A 24,356-nucleotide genomic window follows, 5' to 3' on the forward strand; every position below is an offset into this window, starting at 1 on the left:
TGTATTGTGGTCTGCATACAATGTCAAGAGATTTCACTAAACTTTTGCATGTGGGTAAATTGTTGTGGGTACGAGAACATTTCTGTGGACAACAAACTAAGCAGACATTTTCTAAGCTATATAGCTTGCTCAAAGAATTGCTTCCTGATTTGCAATATGCTTTAAGTTCTAAGGAATAGAGATGGCTTTGATATAAAGCATTTCCAAGTTGAGAATAACTTATAGCTGGATTCCTATGTAAGATTCACAGGTAGATTGTTATATGTTCTCAGAACATGACAATGTCATGTATTTTACAAAAGATGAAAAGAGGTAGCAGAAAACAAGCTGCTTATCAAGCAGGTGTTTTATTTTATGAATCACTTTTATTACAGTGCATCAAATCACTTTTTTTGGGGGGGTGGGGGGAGAGAACAATCACCAGCTTAAAAGTGTTACACAATTAAAAATATATCATTGAAAGTAAAGTATTCCAGATGAGTGGTTTCTCAAGGTCAAGAGGTAATTTGTTTTCAATTTTTAGTAGAAATGTAATGAAAATCCTTTAATTCTGTTTCAGAAAGATAGGGGACTTTGACACCTTAAAGATTTTAATGCAAAATCTTTTTCTTGGCTTTTCTGAGCTATCATTGTAGAAATTAGATGGAACAAAACTGTAGTGGTGGTGTTTTTCATTCATATAATATGAACTTTGCATGTGAGAGTCCAAGTTGTTGCCCTGCAAAACTGGGCCAGGCTGATGATACTGATCTGCTGAATAGCTTTTCATCCCAGTCCTTTTCAGAGGTTTAAATGAGCCTTCCTTTATGTACAATGTGAAACTTTCATTCACTTGTAACTGTTGCCAAACTAGTACAGCCCATGTAATCTCTGCCCTTTGATGAAGCACAGGGATAATTTTGAATTGGACTTCGCTTTCCATGTATTAAACATATGAAGAAAATGACATTTTAGGGGTTTGGGTCACTTAAAAGTATACCACAAAATACTAGCTTTATTACATGGCTTAGATAGTCCCCAAGAGACTTTCTCTACTGCAGTCAAACCATTTGCTGGGAACTTGGAGAAAGCAAGCAGGCATTTGCTGTGAGTTTCCTACACTTCTGTAATTTGGCATCAGTTAGTTTTCAAGGGTAGGATTCACTTCACAGGCATAGTCATGTAAAGCCGTTTTAGGTGCTCTAGAATGTATTTCTGCATCTCAGCTGTGATTCCAGGAGGGCACTGGCATCTCTAGTTCCTGTGTTACGTCTGCTAGCTTCATGCAGATTCTTGAGCATCAAAACCAGCACTAGTTGCCTGTTGTTAGGCTACTGAGTCTCATCCTTTGTGTTCCTGAACTTTTAAATTTACCAGTTTACTATAATCTCCATCTCTGCATCCTGTTTTCCTTAAAAGTTGGAAGGACTGAGCACTTCAGAACTCTTCAGGTGAAATGCAACATTATACTTCGCTTAAACTAAGATGCATGTGTTTGGGTAATGGAGCACAAGTAGTTCTGTTTTTCCCCGTCAAGATACACTACTTTCTCTGTTCTGTGCTCTCATAAATTTGAATGATTTGATATAGGAAATGGATTCTAGAAGCACTGTCTAAAATTTTTGGTGATTGATGTTTTCTAGAAACTATTTTCAAAGGAGCAGCATTCTGATCCTCAGCAAAAATGCTGAAGCACTGAAAGAGATCTTTTTGCTTTGGTTATTTGGGGTTTGGTCATGTTTATTTAAACATCCTTATGAAAAAAGACTACACAAACAGTGGCATTTGGAATGAACTTGCAACTTGTGGAATTTCCTTAGAAGCAATGGATTTATTAATGAAAACTTTTCAAAATGAATTCACTGTCTAAATAATGTTCTTAAATAATAGGATAGTCCCTTACTTGGTAAAATACGTCCTTCACAGTGTTACAATGGCCCTAGGATCAAGAATTAAACCCAGGATATTCAGAGTCAATGTTAAGCTTCACAGAAAATTATGCCGGATTTGACAGTCATCTAACCTTACCTTTTCCCTCAAATAATACCATGTACTCTTACAAGAAAAGCATTTCATGTAGTTTTGTTCCAATATTGCATAATGTGTATTTTCAGATATGAGCAATCTTTCTGTCATTCTTTATATTACTTGAAAAGTAATGATTTTGTGAGGTGTAGATTTTAAGATTATGAAATATGTTCCATATCCATTGTGAACTGGAAATATGTTGTCTTCCTATAAAAGCATAAGCTAGATAAAAGCTGTATTCAAAATAAATTTATTTGCTTTTGTATTTACTTACATTTGTTACTGAGTCTTCTGCTTGTACCTGCTGACTAGCTGAAGCTTTTTTCCTAAGAAAATCCAAGAGATGAGACTCTTCTACATGACTCTGTCATGATTCCTGACTTCTGGCAGTAAAGTTTACAGAAAAAAACCTCATCTCTATCTCACTTTACAGTCAATAAAAAACTGAGGCAGGTGATAATTCTGATTTGATGAGGCTAAACTATTGATCAGTAGTGGAACTGAAATGGAAACATGCTCATCATCAGCACCAGTCTGGTGCTTTATTCTCCAGGTCATACTACCTTGTACTGAGGGAAACTACACATCCTCCTCCATGGTTTGTCGTTGTACATATGCATACACACACAAACAAACATACATGCACTGTGGGTACAAAACAACTATTAGGGTAATCCCAAAGTGTTACTTTTGGGTTGTCCCCACCCCCTCTGCAGTTTTATATGTTTGTGAGGAACAGTCATTTGGTGATTTTATTTTATTGTTTTGTTTTGTCCAAAGTCATATTGCATCCATAGGGACATGTATGTGTTGTCCTGCAGCAAACAGGCAGACTTTGCACTGAAACTACATTGACTAGCAAGGCGTAGAGAGTTTGTTGCTACTACGTTATAGTCCCAGAGATTTTTCTTTTGTTCGCTCATTTTTTTTTCTTTCAGTGCCTCTCTGCTTTTACAGACGGGTAGATCTTTGGTAGTGATGTTTTGTTCATGTTTTGCTCAAGTTTGGCATATGGAGACTTTGGAAGCTCCAGGCCTTTGGCCTTCACTGTAGCTGGGAAATAATGTAAATCTTTGCACATTCTCCCTGACTTGACAGATGATGAGAATGTATCTGATTCCACTCAGAGCTGAATTCAGTATGCACACTATCTGCTTCATACCACCTTCACTGCCAGGGTAACCTGGAAGATTATGGACTTAGTAGTATTATGGATCTTCATAAGAAATTAAAGCCCTTCCTGTGGAACACCAAATTTGAAGAAGTCTTGAATAGAGAAGCTGAAAAAGCCACACCTTCAAAAGCAGAGAACAGTTTTCCAGAACAAGATGATCATGCAAGAGTCTGCGTATTTTGACTTAATTTTTGAGACTGCCTCTATGCCTAGTCTGTTTATTGATTACCTTTCTGGGAAGTGTAACTTTTAGAAGTGAAGGAAGCCTTATAAACAAAATAGTTCCTTTTCTAGAATAATCTTCCATGTTAAATGTTCTGTTGTTTTTTAGGATTTGATTCTTGGCATGGGAGACTGTTACTTCCTTAGGTGTTCTATATGCAATATTCTGACTATTCCACTGCCCATGTGACTTTGAGGTAGAGAAATGGATCACACCCATATAGTGTCTTAATACCCACCTTAAAACATGTTTCAGATGTTCTTCAGAGTTACGTTCAAGGATATCTTTTAGGATGGTCAGACAAAGGGCATGCATCACTCTCAAGTGAATATGTGGTGGGGATTATGAGATACTGCTTCAGTCACAAAGAAACTGCCCTTCCCACATGAGAGAGAACCTGCTTCAGCTTGTCTTGTCCCATTTTGTAATTTTCAATGGCACCATCCTCAACCAGAACTGGAGGGGCAGACATGCGTTACCAAGACATACACCTGTCTCTTTCAAGCCTTCAAACAGATTTTCTTACCTCAAGGTAATTCTGATAGGTATAGGAAGTTTTTTCCTGTTACTGTGCAGATGAACACATTTTCTGGACAATGCCAGAGGCAAGGCCTGTCCTTGCTGTCCTCAGACAGTGCAGGAGATATTTTTTTTTATAGCAGACAGCTGGTTTGGGTTCATTGCTTTATCACAGGAGCAGCACAAGCACCATGCTGCTTTTTCAAAGGCAGACCAGCTTGCTGGTACTTCTGCCTTGTACTTTTAGCTTAGATATTGGGAAGCTTTTGGCAATACAATGGACAGAAAAATAACAGTGGACATTCCAAGATGAAATATTTGGTGTGCTGCTGTGATAATCTTATCCATCATAATTTTTCTATTTTTCTCAAATTACTTGGCAAGCCACAGCAAGTTGTTATCCACATTGTTTTAAAAAAAATACGTAACTGCCATGTTATTTGTCAGCCTATAGAAGAGCAGTTCTTTTCTACATGGTGTTGAATTGCTTTTGTGTATTTAATTGATCTATTTCCTCTGCTCTATTTGTGATGGTGTAGTAGAGATGTAAACTCTGCCCTAATAGCTTAGCTTGAGTCCAGATCTTTAGATGAAGTCTTTTGTGTGGCTGTTAGTTTGAGGAGTGGGGGAGGGAGAGTTATTGAAGAGGGTCCCCTGTGGAGAGTCGGCCAAGTCAAGACAATCACACCAATATGGCTACATGCTGTGCTCACTTTATTAAACAAACAGGTCATATTTATAACTTAAACTGACCGCTCACCAGACTTTACACACAGGTGATTGGATAAAAGTCTCTAGGCCACGTGGGGTCCGTGTCACCGACTGGTGAGCATGCTGCAGGCGCCTTAGAGTGTGCAGATGAGAGTGTGTTGATTTTGCGGTTCCCAGGACTTGCTCTGCACCTGGCTTCTTGTTTGTGCATAGCTTGTTTTCTTTCTCCCACTGCTTGTTCCCAGGACAATTTGAAGCTGCTCTGCAGCTTCAACTAACAGGCCTGGGTTGTCCAACCCAGACAATGGTAACATATGTCTTTAAAAATCCCTCTACAAGTTATGGCAGGCATATATGTAGTTCAAGTTGTGTTTTCACTGACTAGGATCTCTAAAGAATTATTCTAAGTTTTCTTTCTTCTTGGTCACAGTACTTAACCTTATTTGCAATGTTTCCCTTGATTTTTTTTTTTTTGAGCAATTAGTTTCAAGTGCTGAGGCATCTGTACATATATTTGTTTGAGTCTTAATTTTTATTTGTGCTGAACCAAAACTTCATGGATGTTTTTTCAATGGTTGGTTTTCATTACAAAAAAACCCACAAACATTGCATCTACCCAAGAACATCCAAGTTGAATATTGGATTGTTCCAAAGCGTGCAAAGGTGAATCAGTTAAGGATGGTCGTAGCCTCTCTGTTCAGTAGAAGCTGGATCCATTTTCTGGAGTATGTGTCTCATTAAATATTTTTTTCAGGGCAGCCGTTTGGAATTAGGTTAAATATCAAAATGTCTAAAGAAGATACTGTGATGAGTAGAACATGATTCTTTTCAGAACCTCCCCACATAATGTTCTGAAAGTAGTCCATTGGTGAAGTGAGGTGACTGTGGACTTCTTCAAATATAAATCTATAACCATTTAGAATAGTTTTATCAATAAGTGAAATTTGTTCAGATGCAGATTTTTCACCATCTCTGGCTTAATTTTTTGACTTCCTAGCAGTCTTAAAGGAAGACAGAGGTCACTGATAGATCTAGGATGGCTTAGCTTGGGACTTGTGTATTCACTGTTGTTTAGTTGCACAGATTTTTGTGCAGCTTTCTGAATTTTTCTGGTTTGCAGTGACACTTCAAGACAAATTTTTTGCTAGTTTTGGTTTATCATTAAATACCTCCTAATATTGAACAGCTCAGACACATTCGTGGCAGTAAAATTGCCCTGATGAGCCAAAAGCATGAGGTTATTTTTAAATTATTTGTTGTTGAGCATGGAGAAGGGGGTGCACAAGGACACAGAAACTGAGTTCAGTTTTGAGTATGTGGGCATACATGATGGAAAATGCATCTAGACAGCCTAGCTTAAGGAACTTCACACATAGGTAGGCCCATACCACACACACATAGTTGTGGCTTGAGTAGACAGAAAATTAGCTGGAAATAATCTAAGCTATGAAACCAACATTGCTTAAGGAGCCCTTGTAACTTCCTAGTTCTAGCTGTTTCTTCCTAGCCTTTGCTATTCTATTCATGATGTTGGCACAGCAAGAAACTGGATCAGAAAACTGGTATGAAAGGCTACTGGGGGGAAGCTGGTTCAGTAGCTCACTGCTGTGGTTTTTTTTCTGGTTTTGGCTGGGACAGAGTTAATGTTGTTATTAGTAGCTAGTGCAGTGCTGTGGATTTGGTGTAAGAACAGTGCTGATAGCAACAGCTGAAAACATCAGTGTGCTAGGTAGTGTTTGTACTAAGTCAAGGAGGTTTTAGTTTTCTTAGGCCTTGCCAGTGAGAAGGCGGGAGGGGACACAGCCAGGTCAGCTGATCTGAACCAGCCAAAGAGGTGTTCCATACCATGGTATGTCATACAGAGTATATATAAGCTGGGGGAAGAATAAAGAAGAGGACGTTTGAGGTTAGGGCATTTGTCTTGCCAAGTAACTGTTAGGTGTGATGGAGCGCTGCTTTCCTGGAGATGGCCGAGCATCTGCCTGCCGATGGAAAGTAGTGAATGAATTCCTTGTTTTGCTTTACTTGTATGCATGGCTTTTGCTTTACCTATTAAATTGTTCTTATATCAACCACTGAGTTTTACATTCCTTTCCCAATTCTCCCCATCCCTCTGGGTGAGGGGTGGGTGAGCAAGCGGTTGCGTGGTACCTAGTTACCAGCTGGGGTTAAACCACGACAGTTTTACAAACTGTTCTGTCACCATAGTAGAAATAACATGTGGGTGGAAATGAAGGGCTGAGGAATATGGGTGTAGGATTTGTCACTGCAAGAACATGCATTGATCCTTTACTTCAGTGTCAACAATCCTGTAAATACGTGTGGTAACTGTAGAACAGAATTTTCAGTGGTTTCGGGGAAGGGATCATATTTTATGGGACAGAAAAATGAATTCTTGGTTTCCAAGGGCATTACATAATTTTTGTGTGTTGAAGTTTAGCTTTTGGTTTGGAGGGGGTTGGAGTCTAATCTCTCTTCATGAATTTGGAAAGTAGTATTTTTATGTTGGCTTTGCAGAAAGCTGTGTCCATGTAGAATTACAGTGAGAAAGACCTATAAATGTGTGGAAGTTGTGGTGGTAATGTGAGGTGGTTCTTTCTCACACTGTCATTTTGTCTGACTGAATAAACACTCTTGTATTTCCAAGTCTTGACTTCTGTTGAAATGCTTCTTGCCTTAGGTCTGTCTTCATTTCCTTAGCTTACTCAAATACTTTGTAGAACATGAAGAAAGCCGCAATCAGAGAAGCAAACTAGATTTTGTCTATTCTTAAATTTGAGCACGTAGATGATTCTTCTTTTCTGTTGTTGAAGTCTCAGGTCCTCTAAAGGGTTCTAACAGAAGCAGAATTTTTTTCAACCTTTTTGAGGAAGGTCTTCCAAGAAGTGCTGGTAGACCCTCTGTTGTAAACCTCCTCTGCTTAAGAGAGAAACAAGTCTTCCTTGCCTGAATAAGAGTAGAAAGATGGAAGAACTTGAACAGAATGAAATAGTTACTCAGCTCTTCTGAAGCTAATTTCTCATTAAGGCGCTGATCAACAGGATTCTGCGGCAGAGTAAGAGGCTGTAAAGCTCATTGCTTACTCTTCCTATTAACCTTCATCATCTTTGTGCAGGTTTAAAGTGAACCAGAGCTGTGTCATGCCAGCAATGTCAGTCCCATTGCATCCCATTTGAGAAAGAACTCTGACGGCTAGTTTTGGATCTCATGGTTTAGAGTCTGGTACTCTGGTCATAGGCTGAACACACTCCGACTCTGACAAAGGATCTCCACTGAACAAAGCAGAGGTGTCTAGGAGCCCCTTGTGAAGTCAGTATTTTGAACATGCGTAAGTCTTCAAGTTAAAAAGAGCGCTTGAAAGAATAAACCCAGAGTCCTGTCATCAGAGAACTCCTATCTCAAATTCTGCTCTACATGATAAAAAGAACTGGGAAGGACTAAATTTGGATCTTGCTATGAAGCAAAAAATACGCAGCCCCAGTGTTGCGATTTAACCCCAGCCAGCGACTAAGTACCATGCAGCGGCTTGCTCACTCCCCCTCTCTACAACACACCCCCCCACCTGGTCGGATGGGGAGTGGAAGAGGAAAAAGGTAAAACTCATGGGTTGAGATCAGAACAATTTAATAATTGAAATAAAGCGAGGGGAAAAAATATAACCAAATGATACACAGAACAGTTGCTCACCACCTGCTGACCAATGCCCAACCAGTCCCTGAGCAGCGATTGGCCCCTCCTGGCCAACTCTCCCCCAGTTTATATATTGAGCATGATGTTCTTTAGTATGGAATAACCCATTGGGTAGTTCGGGATAGCTGTCCTGGCTGTGCTCCCTCCTGGCTTCTTGTGCATCTCCTTTTTGGCAGAGCATGGGAAACTGAAAAGTCCTTGACTTGTTTGCCAAGTAATGCTTATTCTAACTAAAACATCAGTGTGTTATCAATATTAGTCTCATACTCAATCCAAAACACAGCACTGTACCACCTACTAAGAAGAAAATTAACTCTATCCAAGCCAAAACAGGACACCCAGCAAAAAGGATAGAAAAAGGATTGTCCCCTTCTTCAACTACTCTGCGATAGAGAGTGAGAAAATCCACCAAAGTCTGATTGACAAACTCAACGAGATAAACAGCAAAAGAAGCAGTTTTCTGTCACTGTCATGAGGATTTTGCTAAAACATGCTAAGCGGACTCTGTTTCTCTCTGTTAGCATCTTGGAGAGAATATCCTAACACTGTCCATCAAAGTCTACCTCCAGTTCTGATCCAGTTCCAGAGAGAAAGGTACTTGGCAGGGCAGAGTGTGTCATCCTTATCAAACTATTCAGTATTAAAAAAAAAACAAAACAGTGTTGATAAGGATATATCTGCAAAAGTGGAAAAGCATTCTACTCATCCAGTTGGTGGTAGAGTCCTCATTCAGTATCATTCTTTTTTAGAATAAAAAAACTTCACATTTGGGATGAAGGCTTCTTCCAGGCAAAAATGAAAGACTGATATGTATTATAATTATACTCTTTAATTCAAAGTAAGATTCTTTATCCCTCCACAAAATGTATGTGCTGATGCAGAAAAAAGACCTATTGCCAAGCTACCTCATAAACAGAATAAAAAAAACTGGTATTTTTCATTATTTCAAGGGTTATCTGTGATTTACACTATTGTAGCCACATTTACTATTATAATCACTTCATTTTTTGGACTTAGCATACTAGCATAAATAAGTAATCCAGCATCTGCTAAAAGGTGGGGGGAAATTTAACCATTAATCTAGGCTTGATGCCAGAAAGGAATCCTCAGATTCTGTATTTATAGTCAATTCAATTTTACACTAGTTCATTGCCATTATCATACCTGTGAGGTCTTGCCATTTGAGGAAGAGTACTGTGAGCATTTTAGGTTTGCTGTCTTGTTAATTAACATCTTAATGTCATCCTTTTGGATGGCTTATTTTTGAAGGGGTTTTTTGGAATCAAAATGTCACAGGTATAGAGTGTTCCATTAACAGTTTTCTCATAAATGGGGGTGAGGGGTGTCTATCCACTATCCTGGCATACTGTCTTCAGTACTCACAGAAGACTTCACAGAAATTTTTTTTTTCTGTATTATTTTCAAGGGAGAAAACAGAACTTACCGGGAAAGTTGTCCACTCAAACCAAATAGGTTTTTTTTTTTTTTAAATGACCTTTCAAGGATCAATAGTTTCTTGTGCAGACAGTTTTTCACTGTACAAGATTTTAAAGAAGCTAGTAACAGCTTCCAAAGAAAACTGATTAGAAGGATTCTTGGGAGGTTATCTAGTTCAATCTTCTGCTACCCACTCCTCAGTGTTCTATTATTTAGCAAAATTCTTCCCCAAGAAGGTCCCAAAGTGACAAATTAATATGACCTGGTTAATAGTCACCTTTTGGTAAGTAAGATAGTTTTGTCATCACAAATACAAAGTTGGAGAGAGATGGTCATATATACAGAATCATCAGGAGAGTCTGGAGTTGGTCTGCAAAATGATCAGGAAACAGCTCAGCTATGTTATGTGCCAGCTCGTGAAGAAAGGCTGTATACTGATGTCTTCAGTCATTCAAAGAGAAATTTAGCCTTTGATTTTTTTTTTAGGATAAGGTGAAACTGCAGGCCTTTATTTACAGGAAACAAGCAAACAAGCATTGTGGCTTGCTGGTTCATCAGGCGAAAGTCGGCCTCTGGAGGAGCTATACTCAAGGCATTACTTTTGTTCTTAAAGGTTTCAGAGTAGAACCTTTGTGGAGGTTGAGCTATTACAACTGAACTTAAATGGTCAAAATTTAAGACAGCTTTCCTTTGAAGTTTTTATACCATTTGTCAGTAGAGAGGTACTCCTGAGTATAATTCATACTGTATACTTCTGGCATCCAACTCTGGGTGGCATTTGGGAAGCACTGTAGACAAGAAAAATGAAGTTTATTGTAGGTGATCAGAGTGACTCTGTGCAGATACATTTTTCTCTGTATAATTTTCTATGGAGTTTGGGAAGGCAAGCAGTCTAAAACAGCTGTATAAATTCTACATGTACTTCTGTGTTTGGAATGATAGTGCTCCTGGATTGTTGCTTCATCAGCTGCTTTTCTCACTCCTACAATGGTAAGATTAAGGATGTTTTTTGTAGAGCTATTTTGAGCTCTTCAGACAGCAGTTTGGAGAAGTCTTTTATAGACCAGGTATTAACCACTACTGAACTTGCTGGCAGTATCACTGTAGCCTGGCCATTGTTTTTTAGGTCCAGGATCAAAATATTTGTAGATGGTAGATTTGTAATGGTAAAATCATTGTCAAATAATGTATCAATTAAGCTAAACTTGCAGCTTCTTTTTTTGGTATTGTATACTACTGTGAACGCTAGTTTGATCTTTTATGCAAACTGTCAATGCTTTGTGATTTCATAATGTTGTCTTGTTTTCTTTATTTTTTAAGATTTGCACTAGCAAGCAAAACAATTACATCATTACTAGAAGAAATGTGGTTTGCTTTTGTTTACTTCCATCTTTTCCACTTAGGAATGCAACACTGGTATTGGAGGTGTCTCTAGACCTGCCCTTTCTGAGCAGGAGGAAGCAATGGTCCTAGGAGGACTGTATTTCTAGATGTATTTCTCTGGTTCACTAGGCTAGTATCTATGATCTTCCCAGTCAGCATCAACAAAACGTTGCTGGCCGGCTACTTCTGTCCCCAAGTTCACTGCCAGCTACCATGCACAGTTGATGGTGTTCAGTGACTGCAAACTGAGACTCATAGCTGTCTTTGAAAATAATTCCACAGGGAAAAACCTTAAAACCCATCGTCCTAGGTGTGAAGTTTAAAGCCAGGAGTGCCTTTGAGCATGTTTCTTGTGCGTCCTGCATAATTGCAAGCCTCATTGGTGTCGTTAGTCAAAAGCCTTTTAACTCAAGACATAGAAATACTTCTGGAAGTCTAAGCTGATCTTAAGCTGATCTCATTTGAGGCCTGTATCTTATTCTAAAAGGCAGAGGCCTTCATTTTTCAGGTGGAAGATCACTGCAGTCTTCTCTTTTTTGTTTTGTTTTGTTTTTTTCATTTGTATCCTGTAAGAATCCAAGCCCAAGAAAACCTGCAGCCTGCTGTGTTTGAGAGGACATTTTACGTACAACATTTTTCTACTTTCTTCTTCAAGGACCTTTGTCTAAGAAATTGAGGAAACACAAAGATGGATTCTTTCTTGGTCATAGAGAAGAGATGCCTTCAGACTATAGATTTTAATTTCATTTTCTTATATTTAAAAGTCCACGTTCTTTTGTAATATTAAAAGTAAGCTGTAATTCACAGAAAACACTTCAGAATCCTAGTACTACTTTTGCTACAGGTGTGACTGTTGACATTTGATCATCCTGCAACAGAAAATGATAAATGCAAGCTACTTGGTAGCTAGAGCACCTTGTTTGTAGAGGCTGGTGATTGCAAGGTTAATTCAAGTGACATAAGCCTTGTAAGTAACCAGCTTCCGCTGAATAATTTTAATGATCTTTATGGTTTAATGATCACAGAAATCCAGTCTTCAAAGGGACCTGTGTCAACATGAATTTGCAAGAAAAAATGACTAACTGAAGGAAAGCTTTTTAATAAAGAGATAATGCCAAAAGTATACTTAATTTGCTGGACTTACTCATGCAGCTGAATGAAGCAATATGCCGGATTTCAGAAGTCCTCCACAGAAGTACCTCCATGCAAAAAAAATTTTAGAGTGGATTTTATCTAGACTAGAGACTTTAAAATGTCAGCTGCAAGCATCCCATCAAACCCTTTCTTGTCAAATGGGTGAAAAAATAACACATGTAACATTAGCCATCCTTTACCCTTATCAAGGCGTTTGAGAAGGACACTTCCAGCTAGAGATGGGCAATGTAGCTATATCATCTTTAAAATCATGGGATTTCTTTTTCCCTGAAGATGCTTAATAATGTTCTGGGAAATAAGGTCCTCTAACTGATCTGCCAGGCAATCCTGCCTTCCTGTGAGAGAGCTCAGGTAGTGACAGCATAACAGCAGTGGGGTTTATATATTCATGGAAAGAGAAGAACCAAGTCCTTCTTTCAGAAAGCCATTATATCTGGATCATGAAGCAAGGTAGTGTTCTCTGACTGGTATTTCTGGGAGGTTATCCAGAAGTGTCTCTGAACCATCGCTTTCCTTGAAGACTACAGTTCATGTATGCCTCTCAACACAGAAGATCCCAAAACAAAACAAAGGCTGCAATAAACTTAAAATTGGTCATGCAGTTTCTGTACAAATTAACCACTTCATTCTCAGTGTCTGTCTGGTTGATGTGGTCTGGCAGTATCCACCAGAAGGTTCTACTGTAAGTCCTGAACTAGACTTAATTATATAAGAAATAAAAATTGAAACCCTCTTTCTCTGCAGCTTTGTCAATCTGATACTGCTTTGAAATGTTCTATGACTTCCAACTTGATAGCATGATACAAAACTCTGTAGTTGACTTTATTAAGATTTGTATTGCAAGTTGAGGAAGTGCAATAGCTGGATCACTTTTGTCTAAATTTTTTTTACTCTGCATCCTTGAGACATCTGTGTAACATTAGTTAGATTTGTCATCTATTTCAAATGGTTAACTAAGCAGTTGCTTTTTTCCCCTGATCAGTTTAAGGCTGTGATTTGATGAGCCTAAAGTGCATGCATGATTCCACTTAATTTAGTATTTCATAAAAATACAGCTATGTACAGTTCTCATCCCAAAAGCCTACACCTAATTATTAGAACTTCATTCTCTCCTCTTCAATCCTTACTGAACCTAAAGGGAAATGTCATGGCATATAGTTCACGTAACAGAACCGTTACTACAAGACAATCTGTGGAATACTTAATGCTTAAATGCTGCTTAATAAGGTCAGGAGAGAGTTTGTGAGAACGGGAATCTGTATGAATATTGACTATAAACTATTGGAAATGGTGTTGCATAGCAATGGTAGTGCTTATTCTGCTAGAATTCTGGAAAACTCATTGCCTCTGAATACCATTACTGTATTCAAAGTGTGCAGAATAACCGTACGGGGCATAGGATGCTGTGCTGTAAGGCATTGTTCAGTAAGAAGCCTCTCTGGGTTAGATGACAATCTGTGTGGACAGTCTCTCAAGGAGCAGTTACCTCATAGCAGTATTATCCGCAGAAATACACTGACTGCATGGATTTTTGCAGTCTCTTTTCTTTTTCTGCCACTGTGGAATCTGCTGCTTGATATCTGCATGTTGGTAGAGTCACTGAAGATTATTTGGATTGGTCTTTTTTTTTTTTTTTTTATAAGATAGGAGAACATGTATAGGTTCATGTGTGATATTCTTTGATTGAGAGGGTTCAGTCTCATTTATGGACTATATGTATTCTATAAATAGAATAAATGTAGATAATATGCTAAGTGCTCTGGGGTTTGAATTTTTTTATTATTGTTGTTACTGTGTAAGGCTCTAATTTATGTTCTTGCTTACCTTATAGTGGAGAAACTAGAAATCAGAAAAGGAAAGACAGTTGCTGAAACTGAGTGGGGTTTCTGTAGCACTATTATAACTTTCTTGCCACATGAAAATATTCTAAGATATTTTATCTGCAGTAGATACACATGGATATTTACAAAAGCATAGCAGACAAGAGGGTTTTCCCTCTTTCTGCTGCTTCCCCCCCACCTCCCCCCTTTTGCTCTGCCTTTGATTTTTTTTTGACTCCCTAATGTGCAGACTTGGGGGAAAAGTCTGTATGGGAGAGGATCACCAAAACAGAATTGCATAGGCAGATTCCTGTACATAAATAAAAAGCACTCACCGGTGCCTGAAAAACCAATTCAATTGCATTTCATAAAACGGTTGTGAAAACTTCGTTTTTTCACTTGGTATCTGATGTTACATAATCAGGACATTATAGATCTTTAGAAAAGGAGAAGAATGAGATGGGGTTATTAAAAGACTGTTAGGTTCTGGTGAATATTCCCAAATGGCAAATGTCAAAATTGAGATGAAGCTAAGAGATGTTGCTTAGCAACTGTGGTAGTCTCTGGTGGCCACAGGTGAATACAGTGAGTGTTTACAGCAGCAGTGCTGCTGTAAAGTTGATTGTGAAGAAGGAATTCTAAAAAAGCTGGTTTTCCTCATGAAATTCAGTAGTAACTTCTTCCTCATTCCGGTGAATCTTCAAACTGCCTTTGTCAGGGATGGGAAACAACAATGTGGCAATAAATGCGATTTTGCAAATTGATGATTTCCTAGTGGTAAACAACACTCTGTATAAAGTATGTTGGTATTATGTTTTGTAATATCTTAGCAGTAAACTCTAGTATTTCTGTTCCTTGACTTGTCCTTCAGAATTCGAGGCAGGATTATACTGGATTACTTGTACATAGGCTATTGTAGCAGAACTGGGAGAAAAAAATATTAACTGTATCGAAGGATAAATTGCTTTCAATACCTTTTTTTCCTGTTGCATCAGCTGTAGTATCCTCTGTGACCCTTGCAACACTCCCTGCTGCGTATCTATTCAACTGTATTGTGTGGTCTTAGAAGTTCAGCAAACCCTACCGGCAGCAGCTTCACTTTATCTCTCCCTTCACTTAAAGATTTCCTAGTGCAAACATATTTTGAAATAGAATTTCTTACTTAGGCAGCTTGTGAACTGTTTTGAACATTATTCGGAAATGAAATTTTGCAGGTGGAAGATTAATATGAGTAAATGGAATGTGAAGGTTGAAACCTATATGTGAAAGTACAGTCTAAATTTGCAGAAATGTTAACAGTACTCATTTTGATCAAGTTTTGTAGGGGTGAGGATCTGAATCAAAAATTCATTGCATTACGTTGCACTTCCAGTTCATCCTGATTTTTTTTTTTGCTTCAGTTCTTTGAATTTTTAAAAAAACAACAACAAAACAACCAAAAAACACGCAAAGAAGTGCTGTTTTTGACAGGCACTTTGAAGTCTGTGTCAGTTGCTCAGTATCTTCTAGTCTGGACTTGTGAAAATACCCTCCTTCCCTTTGCAGAATGGTGTCCTGGTTTTGGCTTAGAATTAATTTTCTTCTTAGTAGCTGGTACATTGCTGGTTTTGGGTTGAGCTTGAGAATAACTTTGATAGCATACGGATGTTCTAGTTGTTGCTAAGCAGTGCTTACTGTAAGTCAAGGACTTCTCAGTTTCCCATGCTCTGTTGGTGAGCAGGTGCACAATAAGCTGGGAGGGAGCACAGCCAGGACAGCTGACCTGATACCCAAAGGGCTAGACCATACCATGGAACATCATGCTCTGTAAAAATTGGGAGGAGTTGGCGGAGAGACACGGATCGCTGCTCTGGGACTGGCTGGGTATTGGTCAGCAGGTGGTCTGCAGTTGTACTGTGCATCACTTATTTTTCTTGGGTTTTATTCCTCTCTCTCTATTTTCTCCTTTTTCGTTATTATTTTAATTATTAAACTGTTCTTACCACAACCCACAGGTTCTACCTTTCTTCCTGTTCTCCTCCCTGTCTCATGGGGGAGGGGTGGTGGTGCAGCAGGAGAGCAGTGAGCAAGCAACTGCATGGTACTTAAGTTCCTGGCTGGGGCTGAACCACAACAAATGGGATCTTTTAAGCCTTGCAGTGTACCTTGCCCTTAAAACAATGACATTCATAGTAGTGTTTATTTGACATCCTGTTTAGCTACATTTTTATGTAGGGTATTCCTAAATAAAAACAAATTCTGCTGCATACCCTCTCTTCATCACTTCTGCTTCACCCTCAAATATTAAAAACACTGTCTACTTGCATCTTGTAGAATTTTGTAAGATCCTGTTAAACTTGGTATTCCTTGAAATGTCTTCAAGTATATTTCTCTATATTTTTATCAACAGCATTTACTGAATGAATGGCTTATTTTATCTCACCATGTCACAACAGTACACAGTCAAAAAATGAATTCTAGAAAAAGATGCTAAATGAAGCTCTAATCATATTGGTTGACTAAAGAAATGGAAATCGGGTACTTGGAATTCAGCTCTCAGGTCTGATAGAAGTCTTGTGTTATATCCTATAAATTAGAAATTACATTTCGGAAGCAGAGTCTTCAGTTTATCAGTTTTTTGTGTATCTGACCAGAGGTGCTAAACAACCTGAGGTTTTTTTTCCAGGGAGGAAGCTGGCTAAAGATAAGTTCACTGCTGCCTATTTCAGTGTGATCTCATACTGACTGTATATTGGTTTTAAGCTTCCATATACAATAATTACATTTAAAACCCTATGTAAATAAAACTAGATCCTTAAGTTCACAACCTAATTACCATCTTCTAGACTTTCTATTATAAGCCAACTGATCACATTTGCTCCAACCATATATATCTATATAAATACAAATATATGGAGTATATAAAATATATATGTGTGTATGCATATAACATAATCAGAGTAGAACTTTTAAAATGGTTTAGCTTACTAGTAGAAGATTGTGTAGCTTGAAAGGTATCTTCTTAATTCTGCAGCTGCGTCTCTCTTACTGAAGATGTAGCATTCCTGCAGAGGACTGGTGGACTAGTCATCTGTCCATCTTCTAAAGGTCCCATTTTAGAGGGTTTTTTAATGCCTAGCAGCTAATGCTGATCTTTTGGTCACAAAATCAGTCCTAAGGCAAAGTTCATAGAATAGCCCAGGCTGGAAGTCATCTCAAAAGATCATCTGGTAGGGAAGCCTAGATGCGATACCTAACACCCTGTCCAATCCCATCTTGAAAACCTCCAGCGACGGGGATTTTACCACACACCTGGGGAGGCTGTTCCAGTGAATCATTGCTCTCCCTGTAAAAAAAAAAAAAAAATAAATAAATAATAATCTATCTTGTATTGAGACACAAGTTCTTCCTTTATATGATTTTGTTGTTGTTACGCACCAACTGATTTCAGCCAAACTTTAAAGGTATCAAAACTGTAAAGTTGGCTTCTACAAGCTGTATGAGAATTGTTGATTGGATAGAAGTAGAAGGAATCAAGTCAGTGTTCCTACTGAGGTACAGGTAGGGCTTTTAGACAGTCACTTCTGTTTAGTAGCAGCTGGCTCATCAACTGGCACATGTATAACTTCAGAAAAGTCAGAGGACATACTTTTGTCAATACAGGCTTTGGAGTTCTCTCAGGAAAGAAAAGAAAGCAAGTTATGCAGAACTGGAAAAATCTCCTATTTTCATACTTTTGTTTGTTATTTTTTTAATGTGAAAATATGTAGAAAAGAATTCCTGATTTTCTGTGTATGTATGTTTTTTCTGCCTGCTTGTTATTTTTTCTTACTCATAACCACTTTTTGAAGGTGGTCTGCAATGGTATCAACAGAAATAAAGCTTTTCCATCTTGCCTTTTTGTTCTGGACAATACCAGAGAATAGAAGTGTAAATGCTTACATTGCATCTTTTGGAGTCACTACTTATTTCTTCAGATAATACCAGTTTCCTTTAGAATAATCTAACCTCATGCAAGACCTGCCATTACAAACAGAGTCAGTTTGGCAAGTAACTAGTTTGCTCGTGTTTTACTGTTATTTTTGATCAAGACAAAGCATAAATGTTATGAAGGTAGGAGAGACTTGAGAATCGCACATTGTGTGCGGGTTCTTACTGTTGTGCTTGGTTGGTTGGGTTTATTTCTAGGCTTTTCATCAGATCTTGAGTAGGCCAGTTAGCATGCCTTCTCTATGGCTCAGTTCTCCATCAGTGAAGTAAGTGCAAAATGTATGCAAGCAGTAGAGAAATAACCCAGGTCTTTGTTTAGCAGAGGAGTCAGAAAGTATCAAGCATAATAAAAGTTAATTTAACTGCTGGCTCACTCTGGTCAGAATTTTTTTCATAATGCAGTTGGAATTCAGATTCCTATCTCCCATCTGTCTCTTTCTGTCCTGTCCATATCTGTGTCTCCCCTCCACCATGTTTTTACTTCCCCTGCATGAACTAAGTGTTTTTCTTTCTCTGGCAGCTAAGTCTAGGAAATACTGGTGTTCTCAAGGAAGTGTATGCAAGGACAGAAAAAATAAACAGGGTAAAACAGCTTTGTTTACAATTGGTTTTGGAGGGAAATTTTACTGGCTTTTTGTATGCATTAAAATTTATCTGTTTAAAGGCATTACTGTTGAATTCATGCATAACTTATTGTCTGTACCTGGTTTCAGATTTGGTACTTCAGTGTCTGAAATTCTTCATTAGGGATTCGAGTGAATGCAATCAGTTGAGATCAGAATGATCATATCTACAATATTTATTGAAAATTATTTTAGTATTATGTGACAGAATTTATGCATGCCTTGTTCAAGATCAATATTTGATACTTGGGTTGAAGACAGGTGTGACTGCAGGTAACCAGTCAAAGAAGAGACTCATCTAATCCAAACTGGTTTGCCAGTAGGTGTATTTGAAGTGCTGTGCTCCAAACTTCTCTACTTTTATGTGCTATTGTTTGAAGCTTGTGTCCCCAGATGGTTAGATGGGTCTCTGAATGGTCAGCTCTCCTGAGACATGAAAGCTGCATCAAATTTGAATTCCTACTGTGTTTATACATGACTTTTGGCAACTTAGTACAACTATATTATAGTATGCTTAGGTTAGTTTCATTGTTGTTCTAGAGTGTGTAACGTCCAAGATAATTTGAAAATACACAGAAGTTATTTTAATCCCAAGATACTACATGCTGATAAGCTGCACAGGAAGGTAAATTTATTATTGGTATGTACTGTGGAGTCATACTGTACTATGTAATGAAAAAACACAAATGATTACCTGTAAGCTGGCTTTAATACTTAGTGAAGATGTTTAGATAAGCAAAAACTCCAATTGTTTGGTATATGCCAAGCAGAGCTAGTGTTTGGGGAGTTTTATTCTGTGGGGTTTTTTCCTAATACTGTTTCTCAAATTGTTGGGTTTTTTTTAAATCGGTTTTCTGTCTTTGTAGCAAAAATGACTGGGGGGGGGGCAACACACACTTTAATGCTGTCAACCTCTGCTAAAGATCAGAAATTTGAGTATTGAGATAATCTGTGACACCTTAAGGGGTTACTTCTCCCTGTTGGTCCTTGTCACAAATGACTATTCTCTTTGATTGTCAAATGCAGACACGTGAATTTTGCAAATCATGTTTATGTAAGATGTAATTGGTTTTAGGCTAAGTCATTTCAAGCTTCAATAGTTATATCCCTTAAGGATACTCTGGCACACTAGACAGGGAATTTTCTCAGCAGTGTGACCTTTTTAGTTGATGCAATACTCACTTTGTGTTTGTTTGGGATAACTGAATATTAAGTAGAGCCATCCAAACCAGCTGTAGGTTATAAATATACTCTTTCTTAATTCATTTTCCTGGTATGTTTAAAATAGATACCAGGTCACTAAATTAATGGGTAATTCAAATAGATATGTGAGTAGAGAATTTCCACAGAAAATTTCTACAGCTCAAATGCATGTAACTCTGGCTTTATGTGACCAGAAAATCTTGAAAAATATTATGGAATAAAGTTGGTCATCCAGTTTAAAGCACCAAAGTAATGTTGACTAATAACATACTTCATGGTAATAAAGTCAGTTGGCAAAAAGCTTAGTGTCTATATATATTTATATGAGCCAGCACAAATATTTTTTTTCCTTTTTTTTAATAGAGATTTACACATACTGCAGGATGTTCATTGAAATGTTTTTAAAGGGATGGGCTAGTATGGATTTATGTATTTTCTGTACTAATACACATGGTATTGAATTCATAATACTGAGTATATTCAACATTTGTTATCTGTAATTGAGCATATAAGCCTGGAAATATTTAAATAAAGTTGCACATTAAGAGCTTGGTATTGTCCACAGAGCAGAGGGCGATTTTGTCTCCATTTCTTAATACTCTGTCCAAAAGCAGTGTGTGTTTTGAAGTCCTTCCACCACTGTATAATCTAGCACAGCTCAAAACCAGAGGTTAAATTAGATCTTTAATCTGCTGCTTTACTTTATTTTGGAAGCTTTTGAGAAATAATTACCTAATTATTGCACCTATTGCTTTTTTCAGAGTAGTAGTTATGAGCATTTAAAAATAATAAAGACATACACTTGAAGATATGAAATACTTTTTTCATTATGGGAACAGCTTCCTTGCCCTGTCCCTAAAAAGCCTGAATAACCAGATGAAGCTGACTTTATGGGACATCTGTAGTGCTTTGTCAACCTCTAGGTCTCCCATCCATTACAGCAAGCCCTTGACATACATTCACACCCAGAAAAACCAGGGCTGTTCTGTTGCACGTTCTCGTGCAGCAGCCCTGATGTTCCTGTGATTGTTTTGTCAGCCAGTTCAAGGAGCTGAGTTTAATAAAGCACCGATCCTACCAAACATAGCTCAGTGCTGTAGTTGTACAGGTAATACAAGTTGATATTGAAAGACTGGTATGCCACACACTAGTCTTGAAGCTGTTCTCTGTTCCTCCTTCTGCCCCATCTTGTGCTAGCTTAACTGTTAAAAGTAGCTTCATGGTTAACAGCATCAGACAACTCATCTGGGCTGAGATTTATTTTACTTGCTGGGTTGTTTTGTATTTGCTGGGGTAAACTAAAAGGTTAGCTTCAACATGACTGAGGTCCCTAACCTGAATTCACATGCCAGTGCTTGCTTCATATTCTTGCTTTATTTCATCCTTCATATGCAAACGTGACTGCATACTGTGTAATGTAATAACATACTTTATGTGGAGTGAACGCAATTTTGTTCTTAATGTTCACTCAAAAACATTGATAGGAAGAATAAACTTAAAAAAATCTAAAAAGCCAAGGACATTTTCCCATCAAGTGAGTGATTACTTTCAGAACATTCCTCTGGTCCTCCTTTATTTCTGTTCAGATATCTTTGTCTTGGAGTGTATAACTGAGTTGACATGAGTATATTAGCATTAGGTATACGTCAGCACCTCAGAAATCAATAGGGCATCTCATGCTTTGCTGCTTGTTTAAGGTGCTGCTGATGCAGATAAATACAACTGTGCCACATACAACTAATGTGACATTATTTCAAAATCTTTACCTACTTGCATTGAATTTTAAGTGTGCCAAGAAGATACCAAAGAGAAAATAGTCTCTCACATGGTAACAAATCTTAAGATCTTGCATTTGGTCTCAAAACAACTTGGGTAAATGGAGTATAGCGAAATCATTAAGTCGTCTGACTATGCAGCAAGTATAGTGAGAAAAGGGAGGGAGTATGTTGAAGGTTCTAGAAAGGAAGAATACAGCAAGAATCAATACCATTTCTGGCTACTTTCTGTCATCAAAACACCCTTCAGAACTAGTTCTGTTGTTCTTAACATTTATGTCCTTGATTGGAACTACATAAAGAAACCATCTTGGCGATTGTTGGCTTTCTGTTTCCTGTTCTTTGGTCAGTTTAGCAAAGAATTGAAGTCTGCCAATCTGTGTCTGCAGAACTTGTCCGAAGCATGCTGAAGTTGAAGAATCATCTATGCTATGATGACTTTTGGCTTCCTTCACTTTAACCTTCCTATTGGGATTTCTTGTTAATTTTTGTGATTGTTTTGTCAAGTCATTCAGAAGCTATCAGCCATTGTCAGTGGTCACTCTGTGACCATCAGTGTTGGCCACTTTTCTTCCATCTCACCTTATTTAGTTGCGACAGCTTTGTAGAAAACACATTTTTACATACCAGAGGTGCTTATGTATACTTTACATATCAGATGGTGCTTTTCCTGCTGCTGAAGTCCTGGATTAGGCAGCCATATATGTCCCATGTTGCACTGGGTGCTGCTGTCACCCATCTCGCTGTGTTGGCTTTCCACTTGCCTTTGACCCGTTCCATGAAATGGAAACCTGGGGGCAGATGTGGTCAACAAAAAAGCCTGAAAACCTCTTTATTTGCTTCTGCTGCAGTCAGAAGAGTTTATGCTGTCAGTTCAGTAGTACTGAAAACCAAACTTGTGTAGGCAGTATCTGTTTTGTAGGTTGAAAATGGTAAAATACTGTACATGTAAATCACTGCTGTAGTTATTCATAATAGAACATGTATTTACATAATAACTCTAAAATGGTGTGCTGTACTTACCCCATTTTGTATGTAGGTTTTATTCTCAAGATGTCTGATCTGTTTACAGAGCTTCTTTTATTGGTTCAGTTTACATGCATTCCCCTCCCCCCCCCCCCCCCCCAGTTTGAGCACACCAGTTACATGGGTGTGTCTCTGGTGACGCACCTTTAGCAAGGGGTAACTCAGAAGCCAAGAAGTCTGTAACTTCCTGTGTTTGAGTCCACATGTGATGACAATTCAATGACATCAGTTGCGGGTGAGTCAATTTTCACCTCACCAAACTGACATGGGATACCAGACAGATCAAGAAAAATTGTTTCTGCTCCAGCTCACTTTGAAATGAAGGTGAGACTGAAAGATGTGCAGATTATAATAGTTAATATTTAGATTTGAAAAGGGAATTACTTAAGAATATTTTTTCTATTTAAAAAAAAAAAAAAAAAAAAAACAAACCAAAAAAACCACACACCAAAGACCCGTGAGAGTTCAGTGTGCCGTACCCGCACATAATGCCTCTGCCGCTGGCACAAAGCAGGAAGCTTGGGCGCCCCTTCGTTCCTCGTGTTTGCAGAGTGACCGTTTCCCGGCGCCGCGCCGGCAGCTGCAGCGGCGCGGACGCACGTTCCGCGGGAGGGGGCGGGCCTGTAAGTGCGTCTCGCCCGCGCCCGGCTCGCTGACGCCCTGCGGCGCTCGGTTTATTTTTAGTCTGTTGCCGGGTGGATTTGCACGGGCCCCTGGCGTGGCTCCGCCTCGCGGCGGCGGATTTACTTATGCAAAGCAAGTGTCCTGTAGCCAGTCCCGAGCAGGCATGCAAATTCCCCGTAGTCTGCAGCCATGAGGCGAGAAGTCTGTCTGCGCTGGTCTGGGAGCTGGTGAGGGGCAAGATGGCCGCAGGGGCTGCCTGCTAGTCTCCCTCCCACCGTCACAGGAGAAAATGTGGCCTTTCATGTGGGAAAAAGGCAAATTGTCTTCTTGCCCCCAAAATCTGAAGATTATAGAAAGTCTCCACCAGGCTTCAATTAAGTGAATTTATGAAACTGTTGGTTCCATCACATACTTGAAGACCAGCCTCCACCAACCTGAGGCGATGCACCGGGCAGGAATTCAGCAGGGACTTCTGTATGTGGAACTGGTCTGAGCAAGGAACAAGCAAGCAAGGCAGCAGGTGCACCACACTCCCTTGAGAAGGGATATCTTCCCTAGAGGAAATACTGGTAATATTTTATGAAACAGCAGGTTCCTACAGCCAACTAATCAACTGCTGTTAGTTCCATTTTAAATTGTTGCTTTTTTGTTACTTCTAAAAGGCACTTGTGTATGCATGACAATGTTTTAATGTAGCATCACCTTTTTTCTTGCAAGTTTTTTCACTTTTGTTTCTTCTGGCATTTGAGAAGTGAGCTCAGGGTACCACTGTTAGCATTAGATAGCTCGCCTCTGAAGTCTGATGTCACCAAGTTGCAAGTGTTTGAAAGCTGAAATTACATCACAGCAGCTACTTGCATATGTAATATGTGAACCAGTTTAGAAAATACTTTCCAGAATGTTATGGGTAAATATATAATTTTTTTCATTGGAATAGTGTTATTCTACATTTTATCTAACAGAACACTTGTATTAAGAGATCTGCCTTAAAAGGATGTAGTTCTGCATACGTGAGTG

General features: G+C 38.6%; 1 protein-coding gene and 1 long non-coding RNA gene across 11 annotated transcripts in view; one reads left to right on the forward strand and one right to left on the reverse strand.

Annotated features, from left to right (window-relative positions):
- The window catches only part of ATF7IP (activating transcription factor 7 interacting protein), a 114,034-nt gene that overhangs the window by 26,238 nt on the left and 63,440 nt on the right, over nt 1-24,356 (forward strand). The gene's annotated exons all lie outside the window — the stretch shown is intronic.
- On the reverse strand, nt 81-23,385 carry LOC114012161 (uncharacterized). Of its 2 annotated transcripts, none has more exons than XR_008747741.1 (3): nt 22,713-23,123; nt 22,317-22,480; nt 81-17,444 (listed from the first exon to the last, which is right to left on the reverse strand). It is a non-coding gene; the product is annotated as an uncharacterized LOC114012161 (long non-coding RNA). The 2 variants fall into 2 exon arrangements; XR_008747740.1 differs by lacking the exon at nt 22,713-23,123 and adding an exon at nt 23,195-23,385 and having other exon boundaries at nt 2,278-17,444.

This window comes from Falco peregrinus, chromosome 6 (genome assembly GCF_023634155.1).
Source record: "Falco peregrinus isolate bFalPer1 chromosome 6, bFalPer1.pri, whole genome shotgun sequence".
Taxonomy (NCBI): domain Eukaryota; kingdom Metazoa; phylum Chordata; class Aves; order Falconiformes; family Falconidae; genus Falco; species Falco peregrinus.